Source organism: Pipra filicauda, unplaced genomic scaffold (genome assembly GCF_003945595.2).
Source record: "Pipra filicauda isolate LSUMZ 115617 unplaced genomic scaffold, ASM394559v2 scaffold81_size6448238_pilon, whole genome shotgun sequence".
Classification (NCBI taxonomy): domain Eukaryota; kingdom Metazoa; phylum Chordata; class Aves; order Passeriformes; family Pipridae; genus Pipra; species Pipra filicauda.
In genome coordinates, this window is record NW_024104998.1 from 2534053 (window position 1) to 2538576 (window position 4524).

General features: G+C 44.5%; 1 long non-coding RNA gene across 1 annotated transcript; it reads right to left on the reverse strand.

The window, feature by feature from the left end:
- Nucleotides 1-298: 298 nt before the first annotated feature.
- LOC120325084 lies at nucleotides 299-4237 on the reverse strand. Its single transcript, XR_005566899.1, has 3 exons — nucleotides 4114-4237; nucleotides 2234-2295; nucleotides 299-381 (listed from the first exon to the last, which is right to left on the reverse strand). It is a non-coding gene; the product is annotated as an uncharacterized LOC120325084 (long non-coding RNA).
- Nucleotides 4238-4524: the final 287 nt, after the last annotated feature.

A 4524-nucleotide genomic window follows, 5' to 3' on the forward strand; every position in this document is an offset into this window, starting at 1 on the left:
ACCCGCCGAAACTATCAGCTGACATAAAAATACGGCAACTCATCTGCTTAGCAACACGGGCTGCCACCAACTTCACTTCCTTCTTAAATACAAAGTTCAGTTCACGGGCTCCGCCCTGACTCAGAGCCGCCTGTAAAATTGGATCTGACTTGCCGAGAGGTCACGTCTTCTCACTCTGAGCAGGACTTTCCACAGCAGCTATATTTCATTGGAACTTCCCAACGCGCAGGCAGGGAAGGCAGGAGGGTGGGAGGGAGGCGCACTGCAGTCACAGAGTTCACCTGCCGAGGAGGCAAGGGACTGACTTTCACGTTCCCATTCAGCTGGCCTTCCAAACAGATTTTTCAGAACAGGTACTGAAAAACTTGTTCCTTCTGTGGACTGGGGAGCAAGAGTGATTTCTCATGTTTATTTCCTGGGCTTGCACATGCAACGACTCAGGTGCAATATTGTTGTATACAGTCAGATATACCTACAGATGTTCTCATTGCTTGTTTTCAAATGGGAGGCAATGTAAAACCCATGGCCAAACACACATTTATATTATGGTTGAAAAATACTTAAAAACGTGCTATTTTTGCTACTTTGCATTTAAAAATTGTTTCTTGAAACTGTCACACCACAAACGCCGTAAGGACTACTTTACATGCGTTCAGTTTTATAACTTTTTAGGTAACTTTTTTTTTTTAATAACCATGTGTTTTTTTAAAAATTCTTTATAAAACTGCAAGTCAACAACAATTAAAAAAAATCCATTTACTTACATAGTTAACTTAAATGTGGTTTCTCTCTGATTCTTTTTCTATTCTGAAAGAGGATCAACTAATAGGATGATACCGTTTTCTCATTAAACTCAGGTCCATTCCCCTCTCTGCTTGGTAAACTTGTAGGAAGAGGGCTGAGAGGGATCTGAAGAGACCATCTGGTCCCCTCTGGACACACAAAGATGGGATAAAGTAGCCCCAGACAATCCCCAACAGATGTTTGTCTAACCTGTTCTTAGAAACCCTTCATGAAGCAGAGACCCGAACTTCCTAAGCAGCTTGTTCTGGTATTTCACTATAATGATTTAAAAGTTGTTGTGGCATCTCCCCCCACTCTCCTAATATCCAATTTAAATGATCCTGCCACCCTCCTAACATCCTATCTGAGACATTTTCCCTCTGTACAGATCTGGTTTCTCTCATCTTTCCCCCAGCATTCAAAAACAGTTGATCAAACCTCTTCTAATATTTTACACATTGGAAAATTTATCCGATTTCCTCTAAACATTATATTTCAGGCTAAACATCCTCCCTTCCTTCACCATTTCCTTTTATATTCTACATCTCCTATTGCTTTGTTGCACTGTCCTATACTTTATTTTTCAGCACAGAACACGAAACCAAGGGCAACGTGGCCGTTGGGACCTTACCAGCACTCGGTGGAGTCATCTTTACATTGTTCTGATGACTTACATATGCCACCTATTGATAAATCCTAAGAGAGCATTTCGCAGGAGCATTGCAGTGTCCACTGGTATTTTGTTAGTGATGCTCTACAAACTCCCTCTAACCATCTACCTTGATTTCTCCACAAAACTGATGATTTATTTTTCTTTTGCACTTAGGAAGTTCACTTTGATTTCTGAACTGCTCATCTGTAGTCCTCCCACCTGGCTGTAATTGAGACATTTCATAAACATGCTCTGCATTACATCAATCCAGATTATTCTTTGTGTTTTCTTACACCGGATTTATAAGGATACTATACTAGTGCCTCACAGAAGAGTAACTGGTGACAGCTCTTCTGTCTCTTTCCCTCTCTGTCTTGTCCTTCCTCTCTTCAGATGGGCGTGCATGGAAAATTTGGTTTCAGAAGGATATGGGGACATGCATAAAATCATCGTATGTTTATACAGAGAAAAAAGTAAAATAAATTGTTCCTTCAGACCCAGCCCTGAGAAAACAGTCCCATACATGGTTAGGATGAGGAAACAATTTTGTACATAGTTAAGTTTAATGCTCATGGAACACAGTAGCGAAGGTGGCAGCTGTGGTCTTCATTTCACTGGCATAAAACACTTTAAGAGAAGGGCCGAAACTCTGAATATGCATCAATACTCTGTGATGGAAAGAACATAACTTAGAGGCAAAGGGGAATGCACTCACACTGTAGCCTGCATTGTTGTGGATACTGGGACATTTAAAAAGTGTGAGATACATTCATCAAACATATAAGGACTTAAACTTACTTGCACCATCTTCGCAGTTCCTCACAACCCAGCCGAACCTGTATCCCTTGTGGAGCACTTCACTGCAAGAAAAGAAGCAACTGCCTCGCTAAGTACAGTTTGATCATAGAATCATAGAATAGTTTGGGTTGGAAGGACCCTTTAAAGGACATCTAGTCCAATGCCCCTGCAATGAGCAGGGGTATCTTCAACTCAGTCAAGTTGCTCAGAGCCCCGTCCAAACTGACCTTGGATGTTTACAGGGATTGGACATCTACCACCTCTCAGGACAACCTGTTCCAGTGCTTAACCGCTGTATTGGGTTTCTGTGGCCAGGTTTTGGTAGTGGGGGAGCCACAGGCTCCTGTAAGAAGCTGCCAGAAGCTTCCCCCATGTCCTGTAGAGCCAATGCCAGCCAGCTCCAAGACAGACTCGCTGCTGGCCAAGGCTGAGCCAATGAGAATGATAGTAATGTCTCCATGATAACATATTTAAGAAGGAAAAAATGTTGTTGGGCAGATGAAAATTGCAGCCAGAGAAGAGTGGAGTGAGAACAAGTGAACAGCTCTGCAGACACCAAGGGCAGTGGAGAAGGAGGGGGATGAGGTGCTCCAGGCATTGGAGCTGAGGTTCAGACCGTGGTGCAGACCATGGTGGAGCAGCTGTGCCCCTGCAGCCCATGGAGGACCATGGGGTTGCAGAGATCCACCTGCAGCCTGTGAGGGAGACCCAGGCTGGAGCAGGTGGATGCCCAAAGGAGGCTGTGACCCTGTGGGAGGCCCATGCTGGAGCAGGGTCCTGGCAGGGACCTGCAGCCCATGGACAGAAGAGCCCATGCTGGAGCAGGTTTTCCTGGAAGGACTTCTGGCTCTGTAGGGGACCCACACTGGAGCAGCCTGTGCCTGAAGGACTGCACCCCATGGAAAAGTGACCCATGTGGCAGAAATCTGTGAAGAACTGTTGCCCTTGGGATGGACTCATGCCAGAGAGGTTTGTGAAGGACTGTCTCCTGTGGGAGGAACCCCACAGAGAGCAGGGGAAGGACTCCCCTTCCTGAGCAGTGGCAGAAACAACCTGTGATGAACAGACCATAACCCCATTCCCTGCGCCACTGAGGGGGAGGAGGTAGAACTTGGAAGGAGGGAGCGGTGGGGGAAAGGTGTTTTTAAGATTTATTTTACTTCTCATTCTCCCGCTCTGATTCTGTTAGTAATAAATTTAATTAATATCCCGACTTTGAGACAGTGATTGATAAGTGATCTCTCTTGGTCCTTATCCTTCGTTATATTTTCTCTCATCTGTCCAGTTGCAGAGGGGAGTGAGAGAGAGGTTTTAGCGGGTACCGGGTGTCCAGCCATGGTCAACCCACTACAACCACCTGCTCTGTAAAAAAACTTCTAATCACCTAAGTATTTACAACAATACACCATTAATTGAACCTTAACAAATATTAAAACCGAGTTTAACAAAATGTACTCTGATAACACCAACTCACAGATAAAGGAACACCTTACTTCATGCTTACATTTCACAGGAGACATATAAGATCTGATTCCATGAGGTGGTGCATACTTGCCACCCATGCCAATGTGATTTGAAAGTAGAGGTGTTCAATAACACTGAGTGCCAAACGTGAAGAAATAAATATAGAGTCACGGGGCGGCGTTAAAAGCACCACCACCACCCGACAAGACCTCATTTTGTATCCTCCATTTTGCACCTTTTCTGCACCTGTCTTACGTAAATATCTAAAATTTGTCTTATCCTTAAAGAGGAACGCCTTGACTCTGCAGCACTGAGGGAAACTCCCCTGAGAACCTGCCAAGAAACTCACCTCTCCTGTGCACAAGACTGTTTATACTTTGGGCATTACAACCAACTTACACAATCATTGTATTTACCTGAACATTCTGGGCAGACGAACAGAACTTGCTTGTTTCAGTTAAGGCAGAAAGACTTTGTGCCTTCATCCTGTGGTTGCCGAGAAGGGAGGGGACATGCACTGCATCTGTAACGCCACAGGTCACACTCCACAGGCTGCACACTTCAGTGGCGCTGCACAGAACGGCACAGCTTTTAAGCAATGGACCGATTGTTTTCTCTCTTAAAAAACGCAAGCCAGAACATGCCGTATTTTTCGCACCAAGAGTACAGATTATATCAAGGCTTCCAAGGTGGCAGGTTTTTACCTGAAGCTTGTCTATAACTTAACAGAAAAGCTGTAAAACAGTTGCTAAAACATAAAGACAACTGATGCGGTGCCGGCGCTAATAGTCATCTTTGGTGTAGCAGGTTACTAACACGACTTTTGA